The sequence below is a fragment of the Rhinoraja longicauda genome, chromosome 28 (assembly GCF_053455715.1).
Source record: "Rhinoraja longicauda isolate Sanriku21f chromosome 28, sRhiLon1.1, whole genome shotgun sequence".
NCBI classification, from domain to species: domain Eukaryota; kingdom Metazoa; phylum Chordata; class Chondrichthyes; order Rajiformes; family Arhynchobatidae; genus Rhinoraja; species Rhinoraja longicauda.
The window spans coordinates 5,924,193-5,940,259 of NC_135980.1; the positions used below are offsets into that span (position 1 = coordinate 5,924,193).

At 42.6% G+C, this 16,067-nt stretch overlaps 1 protein-coding gene across 3 annotated transcripts in view; it reads right to left on the reverse strand.

Moving 5' to 3' along the window:
* The window catches only part of LOC144607015 (guanine nucleotide-binding protein G(q) subunit alpha), an 84,492-nt gene that overhangs the window by 42,966 nt on the left and 25,459 nt on the right, over nt 1-16,067 (reverse strand). The window contains exon 1 of one of the 3 annotated variants that reach the window (XM_078423554.1): nt 5,519-5,539. The exons of the other annotated variants lie outside the window; for them this stretch is intronic. The gene's annotated coding sequence lies outside the window, so the exon portion shown is untranslated. Of the gene's footprint in view, nt 1-5,518; nt 5,540-16,067 lie in introns of those variants that run through there. 3 annotated transcript variants of the gene reach the window in all.

Consider the following 16,067-nt stretch of genomic DNA (forward strand, 5'->3'; position numbering starts at 1 on the left):
GGTTAACAAAAATAAGATACAAAGTGCTGGAGTAACTCATCAGGTCAGGCAGCATCACTGGAAAACATGGATAGGTGATATTTCGGCACGGGACCCTTCTTCAAACCGATGTTTCAAGCCTTCCTGATGCAACACACCATGAAGATGGTCTGGATGGGAGGAAGTGACGAGACTGTGCTGGACTGGGCTGTGTTTAACATTTTTTGCAGATTCAGGTGGTTATTTATCCTTTGATATTGCCATAGATTTATATCAAACTTATAGCTACTCACAAACACAAGAGAAAGAAGAACAAAATAAATAATGGGGAACTGCAGATAGACAAAAAGCTGGAATAACTCAGCAGGTCAGACAGCATCTCTGGAGAAAAGGAATAGGTGACATTTTGGGTCAAGACCCATCTTCAGACAGAGTCAGGGGAAAGGGAAACGAGATATATAGATGGTGATGTGGAGAGATATAGAACAAGTTAATTAAAAATATGCAACAATATGTAAACAAGTAATGATTACAAAGGAAATAGGCAATTGTTCGCTATTTGTTTGTTGAGAACAAGTACAGACAATGAGACTCAACAAGATGACTTTGAAGCTGGTATGATTTGGGTGGGAGAGGGATGGAGAGAGAGGGAATACATGGGTTACTTGAAGTTAGGGAAATTAAGACACATACCGCTGGGTTGCAACTCAGCGGGTCAAGCAGCATCTCGGGAGAGAAGGAATGGGTGACGTTTCGGGTCGAGACCCTTCCCCTGACACCAGTCTGAAGAAGGGTCTCGACCCAAAACGTCACCCATTCATTCTCTCCTGAGATGCTGCCTGATCCGCTGAGTTGCTCCAGCATCTGCAGTTTTTTTCTCGTACACCACTGGGTTGTAAGATGCCCAAGCGAAATATGAGATGCTGTTCCTCCAATTGGTGTTTGGCCTCACTCTGACAATGCAGGAGGCCTAGGACAGAAAGGTCAGTGTGGGAATGGGAAGGGGAATTAAAGTGTTTGGCAACCGAGAGATTAGGTAGGCCCAGGCGGACTAAGCAAAGGTGTTCAGCGAAACGATCGCCCAGTCTACGTTTGCCCTCGCCAGTGTACAAGAGTCAATACCTTGAACAATTGATACAGTAGATGAGGTTGGAGGAGGTGCATGCGAACCTCTGCCCAATCTGAAAGGACGGTCGGGGTCCCTGGACAGTGTCAAGGGAGGAGGTCGAGGGACAGGTGTTGCATCTCCTACGGTTGCTGGGGAAAGTACGGAGGGAGAGGATGGTTTGGGTGGGATGAGTTAACCAATGAGTTGCGGAGGGAACGGTCTCTGAGGAAGGTGGAAATGGGTGGAGATGGGAAGACTAGTGGTGGGATCCCGTCAGAGGTGGCAAAAATGTCAGCGACAGCTGATGGGGTGAAAGGTAAGGACTGGGGGACTCTGTCCCTGTTGCGACTTGGCGGAGGGGGAGCAATGGCGGAGCTGTGGGGTACTGAGAAGACACATGTGAGCACCTCATCTATGATGAAAGAGGGGAACCCCCTGCAAATGCTGGTTTACAAAAAAGGACAAAGCGCTGAAGTGAGCGGGTCAGGCAGCATCTCTGAAAATCATGGAGGTGTAGTTTCACGACAGGGCCCTTCAGACTAATATTTCCAGCCTTCATGATGCAACCACCTCATGTTCCTCCTCTTCCGGGTGCCCCACCCGGATACGCACACATTCCTCTATTTCACGTACAATCCTGACTCTGCTTTCACAAGTCGCACGTTTTCTATCCTTACTCACACTTTCTTCTCTGGCCTTTGTTCAATCAAAAACCTTCCTCACCCGTATCCACTCATCACTTGCCAGACTTTTCTTTGCCATCTCTCTTCCAGCTCCCCCACCCCACCTACAATTAGTCTAAAGGATCCAAAACGTCACCTCTCCATGTTCTCCAGAGATGCTTACTTCAGTTTTATTTTGTAAAAACTAGCTTCTGCAGTTCTTCATGTCTTCATTATTCATTTTGATCTTCTTTCACTTGTATTTGTATACCCATTTAAGTAACTGGAAATTCAAAGCAGGAATGATTTTTATTTAGTTACATAGCAGTGACAAAACAAGCAGTAGGCTATTCACATCAACAGATACTTGATGGCATTTTCAACACAACATCCTTCCACCCTAGAGTCTGAAGAAGGGCCTCGACCTGAAACGTCACCCAGTCCTTCTCTCCACAGATGCTATCTGTCCCACTGAGCTACTCCAACGTTTTGTGCCTATCTTTGGTTTAAAGCAGCATCTGCAGTCCCTTCCACCATAGTTAACATTAACAAATGCTCAGTTTTCTCTCTATCTCAAGTTTACCTACGTTTCTCTTTCAATTCTATTATGCTGCTTATATCAGCTGTTCTTTAAGCAACAGGTTTAAAATTCTAAATCTTACCCTGAGAATTAGGTTTCTCATGAGATTTCTTATCGATTTGTTATTGGAGTCAGTCAGTCTGCACAGAATGACCCTTCAGCCACCTAGTCCACACTGACCATCAAGCACCCATCTTGCATCATGCACTAATTAAATCTATTTTATTCTCACATTTCTATCAACTCCCCTTATATTCTACCACTCACCTATACACTCGGGGCAATACGCAGCAACCAATTACCCTGCATGTTTTTGGGGTGTGCAAAGGGGAGCATTTCAGGGACACGCACACAAACAGAGTTATAGGGAGACCATGCAAACTCCACACAGACAACACTGGAGGCGAAGAATGAACCCTGATCACTGGAACTGTACAGTAGCTTGACTAGCAATGGCAATGTACCATCCAATGGTCAACTAATTATGATCCTTAGTTCTGGTTTCCTTTGCAAGAATAATCTTATTTACAACTACTCACCAATGCATTCATCTTAAAGATATCTGTTACGTTATCCCTCACTAGTCTATTCTCTCAGAGTAAATTTGAATATTTGAAGTACAAGATTTTATTTTAGAAGTTATTTTTGAAATAACATTCATTATTGCAGTAAGAGAAATTCAGTGGCCAATTTCTACATAGCAAGCTCCAACAACCAACCATTTACAGATAACCCAATTATCAATTTTTAGTCATTCTACCTTGAACAGGATCTAACCACGGGGACAGACGGTTCTTCAATTTAAGATCTTATGCAGAAAACAAGATTTTGAATATTGCAGCACTACCTCAGTTCTGCAATTGGCATTTCAGCCTCGATTGTTGCACTGAAGTCTCTGGAGCATGATTTGAAACAACATCCTCCCAATCCAAAGGTAGGGCCATTTAAACTATTAACATGCTTATCTGGAGAAGAAATATTGGCTATTCAATCTTTCTTGCTGGTTATCTTGTACATTCTCCAATACATCAAAATTCATTTGTCATAAAGAAACTACAATCATTCATAATATTCCACATTAACAAGTTTAATGCAACTTCTCTGCTTTTCATGTTTTCGCCAAATCGCACAAGGATTCAGTTCCTGAGAACTGTCTGAAGGATTATTTCTCTAAATCAGCACGTCTGATTTAAACCAGTAATCCATACCCTATCACTTTACAAACACTTGCTTTAATTAATTTATTTAAATAATCAACCAAACATTGGTCATAATTAATCTAAATGTAGTACTGTATATACTTTATCCAGCTATTAGTGAATACACCGAAACATTTACATTTACCACCAATTAAAAAAATGCTTTAAAAGTGTATGGGAGAATTTGCATTATGTCAGATTTCTGTAAATAAGGTATATCATAGTCTGGAGTCCCCACATTTTAATAACCGTCTCAATGTATATTGCAACTTTTTGATTTATGCACCCGTAACCCCAGATTTTATATGCGCCTCTGCCCACTTTAGACATTTTCCAAGGACGATTTATTCTTAACAACTTCTTGCTTGATTAATTTGCTAATTACACACGTTCTCAAAATCCACACCTTTACTGTGCTATAACATTGAAAAGTAATAAAAATATCATTAACTGGATATTGGCTGTACATTTTTGTAGTTGCACTTCTAAATCTAAATCAAGTCCAACCTGACAGATAACAAAACAGTTGCTTGGGCAACAATCTTTGTGGAGCACTTTTGATCGTTGACAACCCAAAAGACCAATGCTAACACCATCCAACTTTTTTTAGATCAGCGTGCTAACTAAGCTTCAATTTGTCCCCAGGTTGACAAGTTCTGATCGTAATAATGAATCGCCAGAACATGCCACTTTAAAGAAATCCAAATAAATTGGTCAATTTAAGGTGACACGTGCAATAAGATATGTTTGGAAAACAGATTAAATTAAAATTAGAAAAATTTAATTGATTGGGAGATATGTACCAGCAAAAAGTCAGATATGTCAACTAACAGGAAAAATAATAGGAAAAAACATTCAAAAATTTGGAAAATGCTAAAAATGGCATTGCACCATAGAACAGTTCACACATTGCCTCGAATGTTGGACCCAACCACCAGAGCAACTGGTGCCTCAATAGGCGGCGTTCAGCAGAAGATGCAGAAGTGAAGGCAACCATGTGTCATGCCCATAGAGCCACAGTGGCTACACTGTGGAAAAGGGCCCTTCGGCCCAACTTGCCCACACCGGCCAACATGTCCCAGCTACACTAGTCCCACCTGCCTGCGCTTGGTCCATATCCCTCCAAACTGGTTCTATCCATGTATCTGTCTAATTGTTTCTTAAACGTTGGGATAGTCCCAGCCTCAACTACCTCCTCTGGCAGCTTGTTCCATACACCCACCACCCTTTGTGTGAAAAGGTTACCTCTCAGATTCCTATTAAATCTTTTTCCCCTTCACCTTGAACCTATATCCTCTGGTCCACGATTCCCCTACTCTGGGAAAGAGATTCTGTGCAGCTACCCAATCTATTCCTCATGATTTTATACACCTCTAAAATCACCCTCATTCTCCTGCACTCCAAGGAATAGAGACCCAACCAACTCAACCTCTACCTATAGCTCACACCCTCTAGTCCTGGCAACATCCACGTAAATCTTTTCTGAACGCTTTCAAGCTTGACAATATCTTTCCTATAACGTGGTGCCCAGAACTGATCACAATATTCTAAATGCGGTCTTACCAACACCTTATACATCTGCAACATGACCTCCCAACTTCTACACTCAATTGACTGATAAAACCCAATGTGCCATAAGCCTTTTTGACCACCTTATCTACCTGCGACTCAACCTTCAAGGAACCATGCGCCTGCACTCCTAGATCCCTCTGCACTACAACACTCCCTTGAGGCTTACCATTCACTGTGTCGGCCCTGCCCTTGTTAGACTTCCCAAAATGCAACACCTCACATCTCAGTATTAAATTCCATCAACAATTCCAGCATTTTGTGTCTATCTTCAGTTTAAACCAGCATCTGCAGTTCCATCCTATCATACTTCTAAGTGTTCTTTAAAAGCCTTGCTTAATGTGCAGTGGTTTTATGTCTACATTTGGTGGTTCTGAGTCTTGATTTGTAGGTCCACAAATAGGCATACATTTTTATTCACCTTATAATTAGTTTGGAGAATGGGATACGGTTGGGTCCAAGAAAGAAGACCCTTGCACTGTGATTCAGCAAAACAAAAATTAGGAACCATTTCCTTCAGTGTTCTGAACAAATTGCTAAATATTTCAGTTGCTACATATCTGAAACAAGAAAGAGTTTTAAATTATGATCAAACCAGGAAATCATCATTTCTATTGCAGTAAAGTCCAAATAAACATATTTCAAGTATCATTTACTGGTCTCCTTTGCATGAAAAATCTTATTTACAACTGCAATTGGTATCATTTTACAGTAGAAGCAAGGGACTGCAGATGCTAGTTTACGAAAAAGAACAAAGTGCTGGAGAAACTCAGTGTTCTGGGTCAGGACCCTTCTTCAGACTGATTGTAAGGTGGTGGTGGGGGGGACGGGACTTAGCTACAAGGAGAGGCAGGACATGGCGTGGCCGGTAGATACAGGCAAGGGGGTGGGGGGGGGGGGGGGTTCGATAGGCAGATGGTTGGAACAAAGGCCAGAGATTAAGACCAAGGGGTTGCAACAGTGGCAGTGGGGCAGGCCCAGGACAGATAGGTCAGTGAGGGATTGGGACGTAGAGTTAAAACGATTAGCAACCAGGGTTAAAATGGTTGGCAGACTGAGAAGTGTTCGGCGAGACGGTCGCCAAACTTGTGCTTGATCTCACTGATGTACAGGCGGCCAAATTGAGAACAACAGATGCAGTAGATGAGGTTAGAGGAGGTGCACATGAACCTCTCCCACATAGAAGAACTACTGGGGTCCCCAGATTGAGGGAAGGGAGGAGGTATAGGGACAGGTTATATGTCTCCTGCAAAGGAAGAGTGATCCAAGGAGTTGCAGAGGGATGGAGAGAGAATGCTGAGGTTACTTCATGTAAGATAAATCCTGCAGTTCCTTCCTACACATCATGAAGGGAATAGATAGGATAGATACACCGAGTATTTTACCCAGAGTAGTGAAATTAAGATCCAGAGGACATAGGTTTAAGGTGAGAGGGGAAAGATTGAATAGGAAACTGAGAGGCAACCTTTTCCACAGAGGGTGGCAGGTATATAGAACAAGAGGTAGTTGAGGCAGGTACTATAACATTTCAAAGATATTTGGACAGGTGCATGGACAGGAATGGTTTAGAGGGAAATGAGCCCAACATGGGCAGTTGGGACTCGTGTAGATGGAGCATCTTAGTAGGGATGGGCAAGTTGGGCAGCAGGTCCTATTTCCATGCGATATGACTACAACTGTTCCATTTTGTAATTTTTTCTCAATTGGTCAAGTCAAGTCAATTTTATTTGTATAGCACATTTAAACACAACCCACGTTGACCAAAGTGCTGTACATCAGTGTAGGTACTAAAAAAGAACATACAATAGTACACAAACCTAACAACACAGACACAAACAGTTTACAATTTGCACAAGTTTTGTATGCTCTTTACAGCAAATTTCAAATTCTCACATTTAAATATTTCCTTGTTTTCAAGTCCAACTGTTGCCTAATCACTCTATTCTTTATCCTTCCAAGAAATCTTAGTTTCTCCATTTCTGGCAAAAGTACCACCTGCAATGACAATTACTCTACTGCTAACAGGCACACGTTCACTTACAAAGTATTTACAACAATGCACAGCCAGATAGGCTGGCTGGATGAAACTAGTTGTTTCAGATAATTCCATTTACATCATGTGATGTCAAGAAATATTTGAGAGCACTGGACGATGGCAATCAAGCTGCAGTATTGCAAAAGTACAAGGTTGAACTAACCACACCTCCAGTCAAAGATTCTATCCCCTACTCCCAATTCCTCTGTCTACGCCACATCTGCGCCCAGAATGAGGATTTCCATACTAGGGCAACGGAGATGTCCTCATTCTTTAGGAAACGGGGGTTCCCCTCTTCCATTACAGATGAGGCTCTCACTTCGGTCTCCTCGATATCCCACAGCTCCGCTCTTGTTCCCCCTCCCCCCATTCGCAACAAGGAGAGAGTCCCCCTTGTCCACACCTTCCACCCCATCAGCCGTCGCATACAGCATATAATCCTCCAAAGGGATCCCACTACTGGCCACATCTTCCCATCTCCACCCCTTTCTGCTTTCCGCAGAGACAGTTCACTCCGCAACTCCCTGGTCAACTCTGGCAACCGCAGGAGATGCAACACCAGTCCCTTTACCTCCCCCCTCGACTCCATCCAAGGACCCCAACGGCCTTTTCAGGCGAGGCAGAAGTTCACTTGCACCTCCTCCAACCTCATCTACTGTATCCACTGTTCCAGGTGTCAACTCCTGCACATTGGTGAGACCAAGCGCAGGCTCGGCAATCGTTTCGCTAAACACTTTCGCTCAGTCCGCCTTAACCTACCCGAGTTCCTCTGTCCCTCTCTTCCCCTCCCCTTCCCAGTTCTCCCTCTATTTTCCTGTCTCCACCTATATCCTTCCTTTGTCCCGCCCCGACATCAGTCTGAAGATGGGTCTCGACCCAAAAACAAAATAAGCAACATACTCTGATCTCCCGGTTGCTCAGCACTTTAACTCCCCTTCCCATTCTGACCTTTCTGTCTTGGGCCTCCTCCATTGCAGAGTGAGGCCCAGCGCAAATTGGAGGAACAGCACCTCATATTTTGCCTGGGTAGCTTACATCCCAGCGGTATGAACATTGACTTCTCTAACTTCAAATAGCCCTTATTTTCCCCCTCTCTCTCCATCCCCTCCCCAGTTCTCCCACCAGAATAGTCTCCGACTACATTCTATCTCTGTCCCGCCCACTCCCCTGACATCAGTCTGAAGGGTCTCAACCCGAAACGTCATCCTGAGATGCCTGACCCGCCGAGTTACTCCAGCTTTTTATGATAACCTTGTAGGGAGGTTTGCTGGTGTAACTCAGGAGGGTTTAAACTAGAGTGGTGGTGGTGGTGGGGGGGGGGGTTAGAAAAGAGAGAACAGTAAATGGTAGGACTTATTGGAAAGTGTGCGTATTTGAACACAAGCAGTATCATGGGTAAAGCAGATGAACAGAACTTGGATCCATGCTTGGAATCATGATGTTGTGGCCATTAGGCACTCTCCCGAGCCCCTAGGTCTGCCTTTTTGTTGGCGACATCGAACAGCCTTTGTTCCAAACGTAAACACTGGGTCACTCCCCAACTCTTTCTCTGCCACATCTATGACTTCATTGGAATTGTCTCCCGCACTTGTGCAGGATTTGTTTTTTTATTAACTTTACCACAAACTTCCACCCTGGCCTCAAATTTACTTGGACTATTAGACATCTCTCCTGTCTAAATTTCTCAGTCTTATTACATTTCAGATGGATGACCATTTTATAGAACATCATATTGTCCACAAGGACAACCTGAGCTTCTGGTCATCCGTCAGTCTTTATCCCACTCTCACTTTGTTTTTCAATTGCTCCTTAGATGCCCAACACAAGTTGAGCAAAACACAAACAAAACCTCATCTATTGTCCTTGAGATTTGTTACTTGAAGTTGTTAAATTAAAAATCAGCTATGTTTTTCCTTTTATCCCCTTCCCTTTTTGTGTACATTGCCAACCTTTCTGTTCAAATTTGTTTCCTTCAACCACCAGTTTTCAAAAATGGTTACCTTGACATTTCTGACCCACAATATTGACAGTTTCGATCCCCGTGGCTGCTTGACCCTTTGAATGCTTGCAGTAAATTGTTTTTCTTTCAAACTTATATTGTTAGGTGCCGTAAATGCACAATTACCCATCATTTTGACTACAAAGAATACAAATCTCTCCGGTTTCTCAATTATGGATTTCAAGAGACACTTGAAAATTTGGAAGTATTGATGCCATAGATAACATTTCAGTCAAATATTAAGATTAAACAATATACTAATTGGAAACTGGAGCATCTTTGAAATGAATCCAACTGACAAGTATGAAATGAGTAGGTTAATATGAACCTCAATGGATGGGAGGGGATAAATATGTCATCAACTGTGCAACAGTTGAAGTAGCTATTCATGACTTTTTTAACATTATCAAAGAAGGTAATAGAACTTGTGGAGTAACTGTTTCCCCAATAATTGTAGCTCCTCGGAAGAAATTGCGATCTTCGGAAGAAAACTCGCATATGCTACAGACAGTTTAACACCTGCAAATGTTTACGATGTCACTTTCCAAGTGCCAGAATTTCAATGCTTCAATAAAAATATACTGCTCTGATATAAAACTTCAAGATATCCAAAAGAATTGGAGGTAATCCAAATGAACTATTTTAAGAAAAATTATCTAAGGAGAGGTGAATATTTCCCCATTTAACAAAGCAATGAAATTCCACATCAGATAATCTGAAATATTAAGAACAGGGAAGTCAGTACATGGCATGAGATGGAAAACAAAAAAATCTAAACTTGAGCAGTAATACTGCATTCTATTGACGATGGAATGAACAATATTTGATTGATATTGGATTAAATTATTTAAATCACCATATGAGAATTGCCTGAGAAATACCACCAAAGTAGCTTTGGTTTTCAACATTAAAGAACTGTACTGTATATCCCAAATTAAATTGTGATAAAGGAAGATTTAATCATCCTGCCACGTTGTGGAAAAAAAGATGATTCACAGTTCCCTCAAACCGCATCTCAACTCGAGTCTGTTTGGGATGATGGTTTACTGACCTTTGAACAATATATTTTTATATGTGTTGAGGCAAAAGTAATTTTGGACAAAATTCGTTCCAAGTGATAGATTGATTAGTAGGACTAGATGTTACAATCCCTAAGGTTTGCACTACAATTGACTGGTGTTGTTCTTGGGGGTGACCACTAGGTGATGTTGCTACCATTCAGACACATCTTCAGCTGTGTACCTCAACATCACTGGGTGTTTCAGCCTTTTATCACAAGACACCCTCAGTCGAGGCAGGCCCACCGCAGGGTGATCAGACCTGGGTGTGTGTCTTATGGTTAGCCTCTAGATGGTCACGTGGCAGCCCAGACAGTATCTTTTCTTTTCAGCCACAGCCAGTGACTGCTCTGTTTGGCGGCATTTGCAAGTTCTTTGATTGCCCTCCTTTGGGCCTGCCCTCTGACTCCAACTTCCCTCAGGAGCCTTGCAGTGGAACTGGCTACAAAGCCCCTGCACCCCACCTCCACTGGACGCACTCTTACACTCCAACCTCGCTCCTCTGCCTCTACTGCAAGGTTGGAATATCTCTTTCCTTTCAAATGCCTCCTCCCAGGGCACCGTCAGCTCAATGATGAAAACACGCCGACAGGAGTTGGACCAGAGGACGAGGTCTGGTCGCAGGTTGATAGCTGCGATTTCAACTGGGAAGGAAAGCCTCTGGCCGAGGTCAACCCGCATTTCCCAGTCTCTAGCTGCGCTCAGTGGGCATGAGTTGAGAGGCGAGGTGGTAGTCTTCCGTTTCTCTCCTTCCCGGATGAACGATGGGATTTGCGGGAATGTTAGCTCAGCATTGATAGGCATGGCGTTGGTGGTAACTCTCTTGCACTCGAGTGCAGCTGCCAAACACCTTAGCACCTGGTTGTGTCGCCAGGTGTATCTGCCTTGTGTTCGGCTGGTCTTACAACCGACCAGGATGTGCTTGAGGTTTGCTGGAACTGCACACAGAGGGCAGGCTGGATCCTCTCCCAGCCAAAGATTTAAGTTTGTGGGAGAGGGAAGGACGTCATACATAGCTCTGATAATAAAGCTCAACATACTTGACTCCATGTTCCACAGCTCACTCCATGTGATCTTCCTCCTCTCAATGCCATCCCACCTCATCCAGCGGCCTTGCTTGGCTTAAGATATAGCTTTGGCACACCTGGCTGCTTCTTCTTGGCGGCGCACCTCCTCCACCACCAGGTGCCGACGTTCAGCTGGAGTAGCCTTTTGCCAGGTAGGTTTCATTGCTCCCAGGCCAAAGCCCCCTCGGCCTTGTTGGACATGGCCCACTATGTCCCGGTGTCGGAGGGCAGATTTTGCGTCCTGTACCAGTGCTGCTGGAGTCCATTTCTTCCCTGTTGCTGGGGTTGGAGCGACACCTCTAACTATTGGGTCCCGGGATTCTGTTAGTGTCATGTCCAGCCTTGCTTTGGCCCATTTGAATTCCTCCACCAGGCTTGAGACTGGCAGTGAGAGGGCTCCATTCCCATAGAGTCCTATGCTGCTGAGGCTTCCTCACTTGTATAATAATACTTTCTAATTTCCTTGAAATAGGCACAAACTAAAAAGGGGGTCATTTATTACTGCTATGAAAGCTGCTCTTTACATTTCAATATAGGAATTATACAGGCAGATAATGTACAGGCAGTGCACAAGCTGATTTCTTTCAATGAAAAGTAAATTTTCTATCACAACCAATATCACATGGTTATTCATACACGTGCTTTAATTTCATTTCATAGAATAATTGCCCTCGCACCACCTATAATTAAACCAATGGAATGTATTTTGCATGCAGACATTAATGAACATTGTGAAATATTTTATAACTGATATGGAAATATATCTTCAAATTACATAAAGAAAGTTTTCTGTAAAACAGGTCGTCCATAATACGGGGAGTCCTTATGGTTATAAGTGGCTTGACTTGATAATGTTATTTGGTGCATAATAGTGAGATTTGTTATAAATGCCAAAATCACCGTGAAAGGACAGTTACATGGGCCCAGGTTATGATGAATTTGGGAAAATTATGCCAAGTCTTTCCTCTGGAAGACTCTGGTTGTGGAAGAGAAAAACGTTTGAGTTATGTCATCAAGATACAAATTGGTAAATTTTGTTCTTAGCTGTGATTGAGAATCTGGATTTTTCCTCCCATTCCCACATCCCCCAAAAAAACAAGATAAGCGTTAAAAACTCATTAGAATTTTGTAATCTGAATCCAAACCCAGTATTACATTCCCAATGCCCGCACAAATGAAATTGGTCATGTCTTTTGTCGTTAATCAGCCTTGAGACATCACTCTAGTATAGGAAATCTCAGCCAGTCATCTGAAGACTCAGTCTGAAGAAGGGTCTCGACCCGAAACGTCACCCATTCCTTGTCTCCTGAGATGCTGCCTGACCTGCTGAGTTACTCCAGCATTTTGTGAATAAATACCTTTGATTTGTACCAGCATCTGCAGTTATTTTCTTACATCTTCAATAGCTCTATCAGTGACCTTCCTTCCATTATAAAATTGGAGTATTGGTGTTCATCGATAGCACAATGCTGAATTAAACTCGTAACTCAAAAAACGAAACAGCACATGCTTGTATACAATCACATTCAGGCATGTGTTGATATGTGGCAAGTAACATTCAATCTACAGGAGTGTCTGCAATTGACCACCATCAGTGTGTATCATCTATAAAAGTCACTGCAGTTATTTGCCCAAGCTAATCCAACAGCATTTAAACCCATATTCTTTGCAACAAGAGGGGACTAGGGTAATAGATACCTGGAAGAACCATCATGTTTCAGTTCCACACAATTCTGACTTCCATGTATATTGCAAATTATCAGTGGCTATAAATATTGGAACTCTCTTCTTTGGTATTGAATTATTGCTATCACGTGTACTGAGTTGCAGTGAAAAACATGGTTGAATATACTATCCAGGTGAATCACACCATATACAAGTACAACAGGTAGTGCAAATAAAGAAAGGGAATTTCGTGCAGAATAGTGTTATAATTTCAGAGAAAGTGCAGATTAAAACAGTGCAAGGGCTGCAATCTGGTAGATTGAGAGGTCAGGAAATTAGGAATACATCTGTAGTTTATGAGAGGTCTCTTCAAGAGTTGATAACAGAGGGTAAGAGCTTTCCTGGACTCTGGTGGTATGCTGCTTTCAAGCTTCTGCGGTGCGAGGGGAGAAGTGGGATTGATGGGTGTGAGTAATCCTTGTTTATTTTGGGCTTTTCTAAGACACCTTTACACTAAGGTAGATTGAGTCGAAGGGAGGGAGTCTGGTTTGGATGAAGGACTGGACTGCGTCCATAACTCTGCATTTTCTGGTGTATCTTGGGCAAAGCAGTTGCCATACATCCTGACAGCATAATTTAAACGGTGTATTTGTCGATGTTGCTACAATGCATTTGGAGCCACATCGAATTTCATTGGTTTCTGAAGGTGTTCGTGTGCTTCCTTGACCTTGACAATGTGGTTGGACCAGGACAAATTGTTGTGATATTTATGATGAGGAACTTAGCTCTCAACCATCTCCACTTCAGCACCATCGACACAGACTAGGGTGTGTATTCCACCCCGCTTCTTGAAACTACCTCACAGAAAGGAGAGTCCAGCAGGATCAGACATTTTGGAAATAGGAGAAAGAGTCTGCAGTCTGTGATAAGAATTTCTTGCCAAAGACATAGCATTTATGTTTGAGATATTGTGATAAAGTCAAGGTCTTGGCAGATTTCACATCAAGAGAAAGAACATTGGTATTCAAAAACATAGATGGGAAGAGACTGGGTTGGTCAAAAACAGGATCAGTACAAATATTGTACAAAACAGGGTTTGAATGCTCAAGCTTCTCATTAGCTGGAGAGAGCTTTAAAGGGTGTTTCCCCATAGTCATTTGCAACACTAGTGCCATGTACAAATGCATCTATAACTGCTAGTTTGGTATTACAAAATTAGATTCTATTTTGGGCAATTGTGGTCCTGTTGTTTAACTTTGTGAGGTCAAGGTCAAGCAGGCTTTATTCTCATTGATTCACTTACAAGCCCCAGTCTACTAGTTGTATCCTCCTTTGTCCATGTAAATGTAGGACCAATAGAACACTTTCACGGCTAGGTTATTTCACAAAGCATTTAAATACTATACGGATAAATCTGGAGTCACTTTTCAGCCAGACAAGGTAAGCATGGCAGATTTTCTCCAGGCAAGGCGATTGGGGGGCACAATGTGGCTTGCATTTGGCTGTTGTGATTTTTGCTTATTGTTAATCTGAGATTACTAGTCTGATAATTTTAACCACTGCAACATCAGTGTACCCACATGGACTGATCTCAGCAGGATGACAGCCTCCTGGCACATCCAGATCATATTTAACTAAATATATGTTTTCATGTAAAAAATAGAAAATATTTGGAAATACTGAAAAACTTGTCAAGTATGGGGTAAAAAAAGTTAATGTTTCATGTCAGTGTTCCAGAATTACCAATTATATTTCTTCTCCCCTCCTCCCCCCCCCCCCACCTCTGAGTTAATCACCAGTTCAACAAGCAATATAATTAGCATAGATCCTGAAGAATGAATGAAATGGTAGGTGTTGCTTTTTAAATCTTTCTGGATTTTGCCAGATGGGAATAAATGTGTTCCACTGTACTGACAGTCAGTACTGTCCCAGAAAGTGCTGGAGCAAAAATATAAATTTCTACAAACAGTGACAATTGTTATACACTTCTATTGAATTGTTTCAACTTGAAAAAGTTGTAAAATTCAGATTTAGCATTTAATGGAGCTATTTTCCATTTTCCCAGTTAGGTCAACAAGTCAGTAACACTACAGCATGTTGAGCATGACTGAAGTAATTCTGCATTGTTCTGCTATCACTTTTAAACAGTAGTCAAAGGAGGTTGCTTCATTTTTCATTGTCGAACAGTGTCAGAACTCCATCAGTGCTCATCAGTTGAGGGCAGAGAGCCTTAGTGTATTGGACAGGTTGTGCGAGTGGGCAGATGCATGGCAGAAGCCTGGATAAATGTGAGGTTATCCACTTTGGTGGCAAGAACAGGAAGGCAGATTATCTGAATGGTGTCAAGTTAGGAAATGCGGAAGTACAAAGAAATCTGGGTGTCCTTGTTCATCAGTCACTTAAAGCATGCAGGTTCAGCAGGCAGTGAAGAAAGCCAATGGCATGTTGGCCTTGACAAGAGGAGTTGAGTATAGGAGCAAAGAGGTCCTTCTGCAGTTGTACAGGGCCCGAGTGAGACTGTACCTGGAGTACTGTGTGCAGTTTTGGTCTCTAAATTTGAGGAAGGACATTCTTGCTATTGAGGGAGTGCAGTTGGTTCACTAGGTTAATTTCCAGAATGGCGGGACTGTCATATGTTAAAAGACTGGAGCGACTAGGTTTGTATACACTGGAATTTAGAAGGATGAGAGGGGATCTTATTGAAACATAAGATTATTAAGGGATTGGACACACTAGAGGCAGGAAACATGTTCCCAACGTTGGGGGTGTCCAGAACCAGCGGCCACAGTTTAAGAATAAGGGGTAGGCCATTTAGAACGGAGATGAGGAAAAGCTTTTTCACTCAGAGTTGTAAATCTGTAGAATTCTCTGCCTCAGAAGGCAGTGGAGGCCAATTCTCTGGACACTTTCAAGAGAGTTAGATAGAGCTCTTAATGATAGCGGAGTCAGGGGGTATGGGGAGAGGGCAGGAATGGGGTACTGATTGTGAACGATCAACCATGATCACATTGAATGGCTGGAAGGGCCGCATGGCCTACTCCTGCACCTATTGTCCATTGTATTCCACTATAGATGGGTAGCAAGCAATGGGAAATTACAAGGCTGGGTTGAGAGGGTTACTCTTGAGAATGTGAGAGGGGTGAAGG